Source organism: Pleurodeles waltl, chromosome 2_1 (assembly GCF_031143425.1).
Source record: "Pleurodeles waltl isolate 20211129_DDA chromosome 2_1, aPleWal1.hap1.20221129, whole genome shotgun sequence".
Lineage (NCBI taxonomy): Eukaryota > Metazoa > Chordata > Amphibia > Caudata > Salamandridae > Pleurodeles > Pleurodeles waltl.
In genome coordinates, this window is record NC_090438.1 from 743810427 (window position 1) to 743826583 (window position 16157).

The following is a 16157-nucleotide window of genomic DNA, read 5'->3' on the forward strand; positions in this document are numbered from 1 at the left end:
TTACAACCTGTCCATCCGCCAGCTTTTCCGGGGCGGAACCAACAACATCAAAATTACAGAGGAAACAGTACACATAAGGGAAACCATTCACATCTCGACACCCAAGGAAGAACTAGGACGCCATGGAGCCCGAACTACAGGTGTTACCCATGTTGGTGTATCTTCTCATCTACCAGGAGTACGAACGGCAGCGGAGACGACCACGGTGAGTACTGCACCTAGCACACAGGGGAGGGGGTAGGAAAAATAGAGTGACACACACACGCAACACTCAACACCCCCACCCTCAACCTGAACACCATACACACAAACACATGCATCAACATTACATATACACCCCGTAACCCTCTGGAAGAACACAAAGACAAAAGGAATTGAGTCAAATGTGTGTCATATTAGAAATAGTCAGATATACGTTACAAATTCAAAAACAGTATTTACAATATATACAATATGTACATAAGCAGTACATTGTTCACTCAAAATGTCAGTGGGCCACTGGGCCAAAACTCATAGGCCAAGCCCACACTTGACTCCTGCCTCAATACAGAGAGAACACTGCAGGGGCATCAGGTCAAAAACACACAGGCACCTCAGGGGGATGGGGAAGTGGGGCACCTCAGCCGGAAGATGGGACAACGCCACTGCTCCTGGAAGGGGCTCCATGCCCACAGCGATGTCCTGGGGAATGCAAGGCCACAGTCTCTCAATTCTCTCAAGTGGGTGGGTTGCTCACTGCTTGACCCTGGGGAGTGCAAAGCCCCAGTCTCTCAAGTCTCTCAAGTGGGTGGTTTGCCCACTGCTTGATCCTGGGGAGCCCAAGGCCACAGTCTCTGAAGTCCCTCAAGTGGGTGGGCTGCCCACTGCTTGGTCCTGGGGAGTGCAAGGCCACAGTCTCTCAAGTATTTCAAGTGGGTGGTTTGCCCACTGCTTGCTCCTGGGGAGTGCAAAGCCACAGTCTCTCAAGTCTCTCAGTGGGTGGTTTGCCCACTGCTTGCTCCTGGGGAGTGCAAAGCTACAGTCTCTCAAGTGGATGCCTTTCTCCACTGGTTCTGGAGTGGGCTTTGTGCCCAGTGTGCTTCATCCTGCCAAGGATAGGATGAGTGCATGCCTTCTTCCACTGGTTCTGGAGGGGGCATTGTGCCCAGTGTGCTTCATCCTGCCAAGGATAGGGTGAGTGGATGCCTTCTTCCACTGGCTCTGGAGGGGGTTTGTGCCCAGTGTGCTTCATCCTCCCAAGGATAGGGTGAGTGGATGCCTTTCTCTAATGGTTCTGGAGGGGGCTTGGTGCCCAGTGTGCTTCATCTTGCCAAGGATAGGGTGAGTGGATGCATTTCTCCAGTGGTTATGGAGGGGGCTTCGTGCCCTGTGTTCTTCATCCTGCCAAGGATAGGGTGAGTGGATGCATTTCTCCACTGGTTCTGGAGGGGACTTTGTGCCCAGTGTGCTTCATCCTGCCAAGGATAGGGTGAGTGCATGCCTTCTTCCACTGGTTCTGGTGGGGGCTTTGGGCCCAGTGTGCTTCATCCTGCCAAGGATAGGGTCAGTGGATGCATTTCTCCACTGGTTCTGGAGGGGGCTTTGTGCCCAGTGTGCTTCATCCTGCCAAGGATAGGGTGAGTGGATGCATTTCTCCACTGGTTCTGGAGGGGACTTTGTGCCCAGTGTGCTTCATCCTGCCAAGGATAGGGTGAGTGCATGCCTTCTTCCACTGGTTCTGGTGGGGGCTTTGGGCCCAGTGTGCTTCATCCTGCCAAGGATAGAGTCAGTGGATGCATTTCTCCACTGGTTCTGGAGGGGGCTTTGTGCCCAGTGTGCTTCATCCTGCCAAGGATAGGGTGAGTGGAGGCCTTCTTCCACTGGTTCTGGAGGGGGCTTTGTGCCCAGTGTGCTTCATCCTGCCAAGGATAGGGTGAGTGGATGCATTTCTCCACTGGTTCTGGAGGGGGCTTTGTGCCCAGTGTGCTTCATCCTGCCAAGGATAGGGTGAGTGGATGCCTTCTTCCACTGGTTCTGGAGGGGGTTCTGTGCCCAGCTATACAACACTTGGGGTGTGGCAGTTCGCTGTCCCTTACCTGGGTGTCTGAGCCATGAGATTTGCAGTGACCAGGATGCATATTAGTCCATCCGGTGGCGGATATGGCTGCACAGTGGTGGTAGTGCTGGTGCTGGTGGGGGTGCTGGCAATGGTGGGGGGAGGCTCCAACCCCTCTACTGAAGCCTCGGACGGCTGCCCACTGGGGCTGCTACTGCTGGAAGTGGTGCTACTGTCAGCGGTGCAGGTGGCAGTGCTTGTGGCAGGGCTTGCGGCGGTGCTTGCGGCGGTGCATGTGGCGGTGCTAGCCGCAGTGGAGGTGCTGGTGCTGCCAGTGGAGGGGGGAGGCTCCAGCCCTTCTCCTGCAGCCTCGGACGGCCTCCCACTGGGGCTGCTGCTGCTGACAGTAGTGGTGCTTGCGGTGGTGCATCTGGCAGTGCAGGTGGCAGTGCTTGCTGGCGGTGCTAGCGGTGGGGCGGCTGGCGGTGCTGGCTGTGGTGCAGGTGGCGGTGCTGGCGATTATGCTGGTAGCCACCAGGCCTTCATCTGCAGCCTCGGACAGCTGAAGAGCCTTGCCTGGTGTTTTGTGCCCCTTCCTCACCTTTGCAGATGGTGGTGTCACCTTGGGTCTGGCAGGTGGAGTCTTTGAGGAGGCCTTGCTGGGTGGTTGTGGCTCCTTCCTCTTGCTGGATGCTGTCCCCTTCTTCACCTTGCCAGGTGGCGGAATGGTTTTTGCCTTGGCAGGGGTTGGCGGCACACTTGCTGAGCTGACAGGTGCCCCCTTTGAGCCTCTAACAGCTGCAGGAACCACAGCGGAGGTGGACTTGGTGGCTGAGGTGCTGGGCTGGGTTTTGGCCACCCTGGCCCGAGGGGAAGGACAGGGGGAGGGGTAGGGAACAGGTCAATGTTTGCCAGGAAAAGCTTCTTAGGGACACTGGAGCAGGAAGAGCGAGAAGGTCTGGGAGTGGAGGAAGAGGGAGTGGTTGTAGGAGGTGTCTGTCTGCTGAGTTTGGGTGCAGGTGCATGGGCTGGCTGCTGTTGTGAGGTGGATGGCTGTTGGGTGGGTGGGTGCTTGCGTTTGTGTACTTTAGGAGGAGGAGTCACAGCCAGATTGGGAGAGGACACAGGGGATGTGTGCATGAATGTGGGGGTGGTGACTGCCAGTGAGGGGTGTGTATTGATGGGCGTGCTGGTGATGGAGGTAGTGGATGAGGATGAAGTGCATGCAGGTGTGAGTGGAGACGCTACTATGAGGGAGGTGGATGACGGGGAGGAGGGGGACACAGTGGAGGCAGTGGATGTTGATGTGTCTGCATGGGGATGGTGCTTGTTTGAGTGCATGTGAGATGAAGTGTGGTGCTTGTGTTTGCGTGAGCCACTTCTGTGTGGTGATTTGGGTGAATGATGTTCTGAAGGTGTGCTTGGGATAGGTTGGGGTTGAGGGGATTGGGACTGGGACTGGGTACAGGAAGTTGGAGGGGGGAGGCTGGAGACAGGGACAATGGCTGCCATCAGTGCGGAGGACAGAGCTTGAAATGCTCTCTGTTGGGCCACCACAACAGAGTGAATGCCCTCCAGGTATACATTTGTTTGTTGCAAATGCCTCTTGACACCCTGGATGGCATTCAGAATGGTTGACTGCCCAACAGTGAGGGATCTCAGGAGGTCAATAGCCTCCTCACTGGGGGCAGCAGGGCTGACTGGGGCAGGGCAGGGCGTGGGGTGCCTGGGGCGAAGGAGATGTCCACCCTCCTGGGTGAGCGGGCATGGGAAACATGCTGAGGGGCTGCTGGGAGGGCGGTGCTGGTAGGGAGGTTGGCAGCTGTCCTTGTTGTTGGGTTGGGCACAGAGGTGTCCGCCACCGCCAGGGGGCTTCCATCGGAGGAGGAGTCGCTGTCTGTAGTGTCCCCTCCTGTCTCCGTCGTGGTGCTCCCCTCGCCCTCCATCCCACTGGTCCCCTCACCTTCGGTGGATTCGGCCTCCAGGCCCATGTGGGATGCAGCTCCCTCCTTCACTGGTGCCTTTGCTCCTCCGCCAGATGATGCTAATGCACACAAGGACAGGGTGACAAAACAAAAAGGGGGAGGATACACTTGGTCAATGCCAGCAACACCACTATCATTGGCATACACAACACACAGGGAACAGCCCTATGCACTAGGCAATGCACTACCAGTTACAAAGAGAGTCACGGCCATGGGGTACAATGCCGAACGCCATGAGCTGCACACCTGAAACCCACAGTACCTTGCCCAGTGGTAGATGCCCACTAACACAACTGGGGTTGGAGTGCTTCAGAGCCTGCCCAAATAGGGACATAGCCTGCCTTGTTCGCCCTGACCTAGAGGCACCCACAGTCCACATCCCCCACCCAGGTAATACCTTGACGCGAGCAAAGTCATGATTCTGAATTTGTACTCACCCCCTTGTGGCTGCTGTGATGCTCTCAAAGCCCATCCAACTCCGGATAGGCCACCGCCAGGATGCGGAACATCAGGGCGGTCAGGGTACGACGGGCACCCCTTCCTCATTGGGAGGCCAGTCCCAGCTGGACCTCCGCCGTCTTCCTTGCCCAGCAGTGCAGGTCCTCCCACCGTTTGCGGCAGTGGGTGCTCCTTCTGTCAAAGACCACCAGGGTCCGCACCTCCTTGGCGATGGCATGCTAAATACCCTTTTTCTGATGGTCGCTCACCTGCAGGAAGAAGACAGCAGAAAAGGGAATTAGTTAACTGTCCAGACCATCACACTCATGGCCCACCACACCCCTCCCATCCCCTGATGCACATACATTGACCACCATACATGCAGCACTATGGCCAGGACGCCTCAGCCCCCCCCACATGTGGCTTACACAAACAGTACTCCATACATTCATGCTCACAGTGTACTCACCTGTTTGTCTGGAGGACCGTAGAGTAAATTGTACTGGGGTAGGACCCCATCCACCAGTCTCTCCAACTCCTCCGCAGTGAAGGCAGGGGCCCTTTCCCCAGACACATGAGCCATTGTCGCTTCCAGACACAGGTCACAGCAGCACTTGCAGTGTAGGTCCTCTCCTGTTGAAGGTCAGGTAGCGAGTGAGTGAACAGGTAGAAAATGGCAGTCACGTCCGCGGCAGAGTGTACCGTCACCGCCGGCGTACATCGCCATTGGCTCCTGGAACCCATAGGGCCCAATGCTAACCAATGCGAAGTTGCGCGGCGGTCATCGACCGCCTACCGCAATGGCGCGCAACGCCAGCGGAATTACCTCTTTTCTACTTGTCCCTCCTTACAGGTCAGGCAGCCGCCATTTCAGGGGGGCACAGGCCATGGCACCTAACTGCGTCACAGCAGGCATTGGCACAGCAACTGACTCTTGAATTCACATACTGGTTCTGTAAACGTAGAAATGCATAATTATTGCAATAGATGTGTGATTATGATCCTCTGCTCACCGTTTTCCTCCATAGACTTCAACCGCTGAGGATGAATATGGGATGGAGACATCCTCCAGTGTACAGACCCCTGGTGGACCTTGCGACAATGGAGGACAGACACATTATACTAACATACAGACTTGATCTGCCACAATCCAAGAACAGCGTGCCCAATTGGAGCCAGACCTGATGTCAGCTCTCCGCCAGCCCACAGGTATCTCCCCTCTAGTGCAAGTCCTGTCAGTGCTCCATTTCCTGGCAAGTGGTTCCTTCCAAACAACAGTGGCCATGGCATCAGGGATGTCTCAGCCAATGTTCTCCAACGTGTTGACCAGAGTGTTGTCAGCCCTGCTTAATCATGTGCACAGCTACATTGCATTCCCACAGGTGGAGGATTTGGCCACAGTGAAAGTTGGCTTTTATGCCCTGGGACATATCCCCAACATCATTGGTGCAATTGATGGGACACATATTGCATTTGTCCCACCCCCTTCAAAATGAACAGGTCTTCAGAAATCGTATAAATGATCACTCTATGAATGTGCAGATGGTGTGTTTGGCAGACCAGTACATCTACCATGTCAATGCTATGTATCCAGGCTCGGTGCATGATGCTTTTATCCTGAGGAATAGCAGCATCCCAAATGTGATGGCCCAACTCCAAATGCACAAGGTTTGGCTAATAGGTGAGCCCTGGTTCCCACCCAATTGATGTTGGTGTAAGTGTATGGTGTGGGCCATATAGCAGAGTGTGGGGCTAACAGTTGTACCTCGATATTTGCAGGTGACTCTGGTTACCCCAATCTATCATGGCTACTGACCCCTGTGAGGAATCCCAGGACAAGGGCAGAGGAATGTTACAATGAGGCACAGGGGCGAACAAGAAGGATTATTGAATGTACATTCGGCCTCCTGAAGGCCAGGCTTCGGTGCCTCCATCTAACATGTGGATCCATGTGCTACTCACCCAAGAAGGTCTGCCAGATCATTGTGGCATGCTGTGTTGCACAACCTTGCCGTGAGACGCCATGTGCCTTTTCTGCAGGAGGAGGAGGCTTGGCATGGCCGTGTGGCAGCAGTGGACCCTGTGGACAGTGTAGATGAGGAGGCAGAGGATGAGGATGAGGACAACAGAAGTTCAGTCATTCATCAATACTTCCAATGACACACATGTAAGACAGTGTTATTTCACATTTCATTGACAGTTTGATGTGTGACATTGTCACTGGCAGGCTGTGAATTCCTACTTCTATGGCCACTCACTGTACCCAGATGTTGGTGCCCCACTATTGCTCCTGTTGTGTTCACTACAGGCAATTACAGGACTTTCCTATGTAAACATTACTGTACAGATGAATTGCAATTTATGAACGTTGTTAAACTGATACATTTGAAAATCATTTGACATACGCCGTACTTGTATTTTTTCTAACGGTGTTTATTGCAGTGCTCTGACGAAAAGGGGGAAGTGCAATGGGCTGGGGTGATAATGGAGGAAAGTCCAGGTTAGAGTCCAGTCTATTTGTAGCACAGGTGCATTGTCCAATGGGGCATAGGAAGGGGAGCGATGGCAGTTCAAGGTGGCCAGGGTGACAGAGTGAGACATAAGGGTGACATTCAGGAGAGTCTTATTTCCTGGCGGGGTCTTGGCACTAGTCTCTGGCTTCTGCCTGAATGGCAGGGAATGTTTGCAGGGTGGTTCTCCTTCTGCAGGGGAGGGGTTCTGGTGGGCTGTTGGTCCTGTGGTGGGGCCTCCTGTCCACTAGCGGCAGCGGAGGTGGAGGGCTGTTCAGTAGTCTGGCTAGTGTCAGGGGCCCACTGGTGAGCCACTGCCTCCCTCATACTGTTGGCCATGGCTAGCAGCAACTCTGCAATTGAGACCAGGGTGGTGTTAACGGACTTTAAGTCCTTCCTGATCCCCAGGTACTGTCCCTCCTGCAGCTGCATGTTCTCCTGCATCTTGTCCAGGATCTGGCCCAGCGTATCTTTGGAATGTTGGTATGCTCCCAGGATTGCAGTGAGTGCCTCTTGGAGAGTTGGTTTCCTGGGCCTCTCCTACCCCTTGTGCACATCAGTCCTCCCAGCTTCCCTGTTGTCCTGTGCCTCTGTTCCCTCAACCGTGTACCCACTGCCAGTGACCCCAGGTCCCCGATTGTCCTGGGTTTGTTGTGTGCCCTGGGGTCCTTGTAGTGGTGGACACACTGCTTATTGACGAGTCCTGGAGACAGAGGTATGGGCCCGCTGGGTGGGTGCTGTGGTGGTGTTTCCTGAGGGGGGAGGCTTTGTGGTGATGTGAGACTGTGCCTGGGTAACTGACTGTCCGGAGGTCCCTGATGGGCCAGGTTGGTCATCCAGATTCAGGTGACCAGAGCTGCTGTCATCACTGTGGGACTCTCCTTTGGGGGGACTGGATGTTGCTGGCACCTCTTCTCCGGTAACATTGGCTGGGGTACTTGTGGGGATGTAAATGGAGTGTTATTGGTTCTGTGTGTGAGATATTGTGCATGGGTAGGTTGCCCTCTATGGTTGTTATTGCCCTGGCAGCTTTGCCTTGTTTGAGTTTTTATTTGGTGGGCTAGCTGATTGTCTCTAGTGTGCCTGCTGTAGTGGTAGGTGTCCTTGCAGATCTGTGAGTGGTGTCCATGCAGGGCTTGGCATTGGGATGAGTGGGTTGTGATGGCGGGTGTGTGGGAGGTGGTGGAACAATGGGAGTGAGGGTAAGGTTGGGGTATATGATGGCATGCAGGTAGGGCGGTGATAGTAATAGAGATTTGACTTACCAGAGTCCAGTCCTCCTGCTACTCCTGCCAGGCCCTCAGGATGCATGATTGCCAAGACTTGCTCCTCCCATGTTGTTGGGGGAGGAGGTTGGGGTCCGCCGCCAGTCCTCTGTACAGAGAGCTGGTGTCTTACTGCAATGGAACATACCTTCCCCCGTAGGTCTCTCCACCTCTTCCTAATGTCATCCCTTGTTCTGGGGAGCTGTCCTGTGGCGTTGACCCTGTCCATGATTCTCCCCATTAGCTCCATCTTCCTAGTAATGGATATCGGCTGCACCTGTGATCCAAATAGCTGTGGCTCCACTGTGACCCTTAGCTCCTCCTCAGAGAATCTGGGGTGTTGTTGTGGTGCCATGAGTGTAGTGTGAGCGGTGTGGGTGTGTTGGGTGATGTGTTGGGGTGTGTGATGTAAGGTGCGTGGGTGGTGTATAGGTGATGGTGGTATGTGGCTCTGGTTGTGTGAGTGCTCCTACTGTCTCTTTCTGCTGGCAATTATTGGTATTTGTAAAGGGTTGTAGGTAATGTGGGTGGGTATTTTATAGTGGTGTGGGTGTGGTGTTTGAATGGGTGTCAGGTGTGTGTAGTTTTAATTGTCCAATGTGGTGCTGTTTTGTTAGTGTTTGTGTATTTTAAGTGTGGCGTTATGTACCGCCAATGGTTTACCGCCATTGAATGTCCATCGTGGTGATTCGTGGGTCATAATGTTTTGAGCGTTGTTCTGTTGGCGTAACGGTGTGGGTTTTGCTTCCACCACTTTATCAATGACCTTTGGGCTGGCGGATTTGTGTGTGTGTGTGGCTGAATAGTGACGGATTGGTGTGTGTGTGTCATAATATGGTTAGCGGATATCTGCCATGGTGGCTGTATGTTGGCGGCAGTCAGCATGGCGGTAAGTGGGATTTACCGCCAATGTCATAATGAGGGTCTATCTGCCTAATCCTATAATAAGCTTTGGACTCTGGGTAGTAGAACTGAGGAGTGAGTTGGAGAAGAGCACAGCATGGCATGCTACAGCTGGCTGCCTCAAAAACATGCAGGGAGGCTACCCCAAAAACATGCTGGAGAGTAAGCAGATCCACCAGCATGGCTAAGTTAATATTGCAAAGTCAAGTAAATTATGCAACATATGAGATACATGGATATCTTTATATGCCTTGCTAATTAACAGCAGATAAATAATATGTTATCACACATAAAGTGTGTGTTAAGTTTCACTATGAGTTCCTTTACAAAAATTACATTTTGATTATGTTGGGATTATGGTTTAATTGTTCCTTCCAGTCACAGCTATAATTGATTACCTAGCTATGATGTGATGCATGGATTGGAAAAATGTTGCTTTGTTAGTACTGCACTCAAATTTCACATCCAAACTATGTTCCAATGACAACATCACATCCAGATTAAATTCCAATGGCACTAGGGGAACAGCACTGTTCTGCTACTGTACTGTGCTACTACAGACAGTATAAACAAGTGTTGGAGCTGAGAATTACAATTCATGTTTTTGTGTTTTGATTCTCCTTCCTTTCTTGATATAGCTACTCCTGCTGCTGAAGCTCGCAACATGAAGCAACCAGTCCCAGCCCTGACACACCAGGGGATAGCACCCCTGCTGTAGCAGCAGAAGTTGGAGGCAGTGGCTTTGAAGTATTGCCTGCTGCTGGCACTGGAGGAAGAAGAGGAAGAAGCACAGACCTCAAGGTCCTTGGGCCACCAGCCTGGCCTACCTCCAAATCAGCCACACCACCGCCAATAGCAACTGCAGCCAGGGTCTACTATACCATCACCAGCCTCCCCAAATTCGACTCGATACCATATCTCCTCCACTGCATCCTACTAGAGGTGTGAAACCTCAGGCATATGACAGCCCAGCTCAGGTGCAAAATGGCACTGCTCTGGAATGGGCAGCAGAACATGGCTAGGGAAATGGATGCCCCCAAGGCCCTTTTTTATTGATGTTTTATTAAAATGGGGAACATCTTGTGGGTGAAGAAAGTGGGAAAGGCAGGAATTTACGGAAAGGGTTTTGGACATTGGATATTTACCTCTTGGGCAATTTATTGGCATAGGGATGGCATAGGCTTATTGTGGGCGGAGACGATGGGTCTTACTATAAATAAACAGGCTTTACTTTTTTCATTGTCAACATTATCTGTCTTTCCATTGCTATTTGGTGTAGTATTTCATTATTGAGTATACCATTAACATGGGAGTGCGACAGAGAGCTGCCCTTTGAAACTGTCGCTCATTATACATGGACTTTTACCCCTAAACTTTCCCTACCAGTGTTCCCTTGCCATTCTTCAGGTCACTTATCTCTTCTTGTAGTCCAGTAATTTATTACACCCCTCCACCAAAGTGTCACTGACCAGGAACACAATAGTGGTTAATGTATTTCTGTTTCACTTGATGTCAGGAATCCCCAAGGTGCCTCCTGCATTATCTGTCAGCATCCCCAGGGATTAGGGTTAAATCATATCTCTGTTCTTGGTTAAACCTTCATGGTTCTAACTAAACATAGGCCCTCATTACAACCCTGGCGGTCAAAGACCACCAGGGCTGTTTTGTTGGAAGCACCGCCAACAGGCTGGCGGTGCTTTCCTTGGAATTACGACTGCGGCCGCCAGGACCGGCGGTTTCCTGCCACTTTGGTCCCGGCGGTTGTCCCAGGGGATTACGAGTCCCCCTCCCGCCAGTCTTTTCATGGCGGTATGAACCGCCATGAAAAGGCTGGCAGAAAGGGGAGTCACAGGGTTTCTGGGGGCCCCTGCACTGCCCATGGCATGGGCAGTGCAGGGGCCCCCTGCCACGGACCCATGGAGCTTTGCACTGTCTGCAAAGCAGACAGTGAAAAGCTGACGGCTGCAACTGCACCCGTCGCACCGCCACAACACCGCTGGCTCCATTTGGAGCCGGCTCCTGTGTTGCGGCCGACATCCCCGCTGGGCGGGCAGGTGGAAATCAGGTTTCCACCCGCCGGTCCAGCGGGGATATCCAAATGGCCACCGCGGGAGTGCGACCGCAGTGGCAATGTTGTAATGAGGGCCATAATGTTCTGTGTTACACAATTGGTTTCATCAATGCTTGCTTTACCAATGCTTGTTTGATAATGTGAGCAGGTGTAGATATGTGCTTCGAATTGGGTGTGGTGTAGACATGTGCTTCTAATTGGGTGTGGTGACTCATCCACGTGTGGAAACTCAACTGATTTCCTGATTGTGAGTGAACCATGCCTCCCTGCTTGACTTTGTTTTGCTTCCTGATCTCAGCATCTGATTTGGCAGTCCATCCTCTGCTGTCATCCTCGTATTCAGGACTTTTGAGGCACCTCTTTTCTTTGTTCCTGTACCAGCTGACACCAGGCATTCCTCCATCACTCCGGATAAGACTGCAGCTAAATGACTAGTATTCTCCAGGGAGTTTGTTCTTTGAGCGCTGCGCTTTCCTAGAACAGCTGGTGTATTTCAGACCTCGTATTTTGGCAGAGTGCTTATCTTGAAGAGACAAGTGCATTTCTGAACATTCTACATTATTATAGTAGTTACTTGCCTAAATGTGCTTCAGGAAATCTGCTTGAGCTCAAGTACTACAAAAAGTTACAGTGCAATTTTAAAAGAACATTTACGTGACTTTTCTTTCTCTAATAGCATAACTCTTGGATTTAAATTGTGTCATTCATGCCTGTATTTCAGGTTTGATGAATTTGCTTTTGAAGGGGTTTTCACACACACAGTGAAACCAAACCAAACTGTGTCACCCTAACTGTTTAAACCGAGAGTGGACGTTTGTATTTCTTGGATTCGTTTTGTTCCTTTTAGTTTAACTTTATGCATGCAGGAAAGTTATATGTGATATACTTAATGCCCTTGTTTGTCTTTCATGTGCATGATAAGTGCAACCACAGTTCTAATTGCAGTGTGCTACAGTGAATCCCTGTGAAGCCAGCCCTAGTATTGCAGTACTTATTGTTATGGTACTCAGTTTGGGTTTTTGGTAATTAAGTGTTAGTAATTGTGCCAACAGTTATTATTATCCAAGAAAAGTGCTGGAGCATCCCAGTGTTCTTCTACCGCACCCGTGCCCATATCAGAAAGAGAGATTCAGTTTCAAAGAAGTTGAGTACCCTAACTCTACTATCACTGTCAACAACGACCGTCCCCCGAAGATAAAGGGTGCCTCCCTGGACCGGCAAGATGTGGCAGTGTTTTCTCTCTTTCTCTTCCACTCCCCCTTTCCTTTTGGGACATCTGCCGGGGTTTCTCTGTTCACCAGGAAGTGCTGAGAGGTGTTCCAGGAGGTCGGGGCAGACATCCTGCTTTTCAGGTGAGTGGCCCCGTCTCGACACTTGATGAGGTTTTGCAGCACATTGTCACCAAACAGTTATACAGTGTAGTATAGTAGTTGGTGTAGCAACAGCCTTTGCCCTACCATTTGTAACTATTTGCCCAGTAAGGGGTCTATCAACATAGACAAAAATTGAATATTATTATCTCTCCTTCCAAAGGACAACTTCACTACTAAATTATTAACTAGTTATTCATGTTCTTTCCTCAGTTGATTTAACAATGACACATCTTGTAATCTTCCAAAACCTTATTGCAGGATTTCCCAAAAAAGCCTTCTTGTTAATGATGGTGGTATGAGTGTTCTTGTGCTATGAAGGAAGGCATCACAAAGCAAAGTCCCACTCCAAACTATTCCAAATGACTTGAATTGAATGCCAACTGTCAAATTATTTAGAAAGAATATTCATCACAGGCAATTAAACTGAAAGAAAACACAGACTTAGGCGGTCATTCTGACCGCGGCGGGCGGCGGTCGCCGCCCGCCATGCGGTTACCGCCGAATGACCGCCCGCGGTCAAAAGACCGCGGTGGCCATTCCAACTTTCCCGCTGGGCCGGCGGGCGACCGCCAAAAGGCCGCCCGCCGGTCCAGCGGGAAAGCCCCTGCAACGAGGAAGCCGGCTCCGAATGGAGCCGGCGGAGTTGCAGGGGTGCGACGGGTGCAGTGGCACCCGTCGCGATTTTCACTGTCTGCAAAGCAGACAGTGAAAATCTGTATGGGGCCCTGTTAGGGGGCCCCTGCACTGCCCATGCCAGTGGCATGGGCAGTGCAGGGGCCCCCAGGGGCCCCACGACACCCGTTCCCGCCATCCTGGTTCTGGCGGTGAAAACCGCCAGAAACAGGCTGGCGGGAAGGGGGTCGGAATCCCCATGGCGGCGCCAGGGGAAAACCGGCGGGAAACCGCCGGTTCCCCTTTTCTGACCGCGGCGGTACAGACTAGCCCAGGAAGCACCGCCAGCCTGTTGGCGGTGCTTCCGCTGCCCTCCGCCCTGGCAGTCAGAGACCGCCAGGGTTGGAATGAGGGCCTTAGTGGTTCATCAAAGACTAAGACCAGATCACCATTACAAAAAACTCTTAGTACAAAAACTAGCAGTAGTAAGGTCTAAGCCTAGGGACTAAACATACAAAATGCTCCCATCAGGAGTCAGGACTCAGGATGAGTTGGTCTGATTACTCCATGTTGCATAGATTTTGTAAGTAACACAGGGAGGTCCTCACTCACAAAGGTAGGGTTACACCTAGTGTTAGTTTACTGACTCTTGCAGTGTACCTTTATGACTAGTAACTTTCCCATCAACAACTTTACAAGCAGTAACTTTGTGAGCAGTAAGTAATCCCTATTACTTTAAAAGGAGTTACTACTACTAGTTAGTTACTAATAATAAGGTTACTACTTGTAATGGTAAACTTCTAGTAGTTCAGTTAAACAGGAGAAGTGCAACTTTACCTTTGTCAATCAGGCCAGATAGTGCACATTAGTACTATTATCTATCGTGGAACACTGGAACAGACATTGTTCTGACTCTGCACTATGTTGATGTGTTATGTTACCCTTTCATGCCTAGGTTGATAGGTGGGGCTGGGGTGGGACATTGTTAAGGTAAGAACTTGATCCCACAGTGACTTAGTGCTGCTTTCACCACATCCGTCTAACAAAGTGTGTGATCCATTTATGGTGTAAAATTCATGTCACACCTCCATATATCACATAGCCTGGGGGAAGAGGGTGAGGGGTTTGGTGAATGGATAGGAACAAGGATCTGGGGAAAGGTGTGACAAAGACAAATATTATACAATAACAATGTTCATTAGGTTGATGAGCAGTAGATCACCATCCTCAAATATCTTTTGGATAGAAATAAAGGAATGACACAGTACCATTAAATGCATTGCAAACAGTACTTCAGCCCCAGAGACCCAAGTTATTATCTAATTGCTCTGTCATCTAGGTTTGAAAAATAGACATTCAGGAGGAGTGAACCCACACAGTTCTAAAAATGATGATTGTTAAAAGAAAAGTGATATTGTTTGTAAATGCCAAATTGGGTGGTGCATTTGCATTCTTTTTAGAATATCCATCCTAGGTGCATGTCTGAACCGGTCCAGTAAGGTAAGCAGGAGTGTTATGGAGCTTTCGTGTAGCAGAAGAGAAGGCCTCTGAATTGCAACACAGTAAATGTTGAAATTGTAGAGTCAAGGAGAATGGAAGCTTCGTGAGGGGTGAGCCAAGCGGTTCAGCAAAAGTATAGGCTGCTGCAGTGTAATCTCATGATGACTCATGTGCGATTAACTGAGAAGTGAGAGCAATTTTATAACCAATCTCAGAAAAGTAGCTACATGTACCTGGCTGATCAATTTCACAACATTTTACTGAGTGAGTCCATCACACAACATGTCTGTCTTCAGTTATAGCACCCCAAGACCCTAACCAGTTCATTTGAGGATTTTGACATTTGAGCCAGCACACTACTCAGCATTTCCCAAATCAATGCACCTCTCTCTAGTCCACAGGTCTGAGTAGGCCTCTTTGAGTCACGTTGGTTTCCCTTTGAACTTAAAGTACATTACTTCCTTCTTCTGGCTGTTGAGGTAGTCCCACCCTGAGTCTGACTCAGAGTCCGACTCCATCCGACGCCTGGGTCTTCCTGACACAAATGATTTTGAGGAAAATAGACCTGATGTGCTCTTCTATTGATGAACAAGAAGAATACAAGTATTTGAGCATTTTGTGTAGATTTGTATTTGTCAGGTAAACTGACCTGTCTGGTCTCTGAAGAACTAATTGGCACAAAAGCTACCTATTCCAATCCAGGTATGGTGATAGAGATTTGTCTATTGTAACTCCTCTTTTTCCATGGAAGTAACACAGTGGCAGCCTTGTAAATTAATGATCTTTACTGGGATAGCCTAGCTAGGGAATTAAAAAAGAAGAATAGGAATGGGACGGAGGCAGGCATTGTCTTTATGTCCTTTAAACAAATAGGGAGGCTTCTTCTGTGCACGCTGATCCATTTCTGATCCAGCCATACATGTGAATAAATGGTGGGCCTTCATAAGTCAGACACTAAACACATAAATGATTCTACCTATATCCTTTATTTTGCAAAGCATTTCAACGATAATATGAAAGTTCCACTGTGACCCACTTAGTCAGAGAAGTAGAGTTTGTCCTCAAACCTAGAGGGGCCGCCAGAAGTTGTTCTTCCAATGCACCTGAGTCTTACCAATTGCCCTCATCATTTTGAGGAGAGAGACTGGTCGATCTGACTGTGACAACTACACTAGCTGCACTGAATACAAGCTAAGCAGGCAAAACTGGCTACCGGACAAGCTATATACTTTATTGCAGCCTGCTGAGCTCTGGCTATTGGCACATCTTCCCATACCAATAGACCAATGGTTTTTGATCCAAGTAAACATCTTTTGAGTCATTCAGATAGTCTTGGACCATCCTCTGGATGGTCATTGGTGCTACCACTTGCACAACCTCTGCTGCCTTCACCTCTGCACTTGACTGAAGCCCTGCCACTAGAAACGAAGCCATTACACAGAGGCTGAATACAATTCTTCTGTTG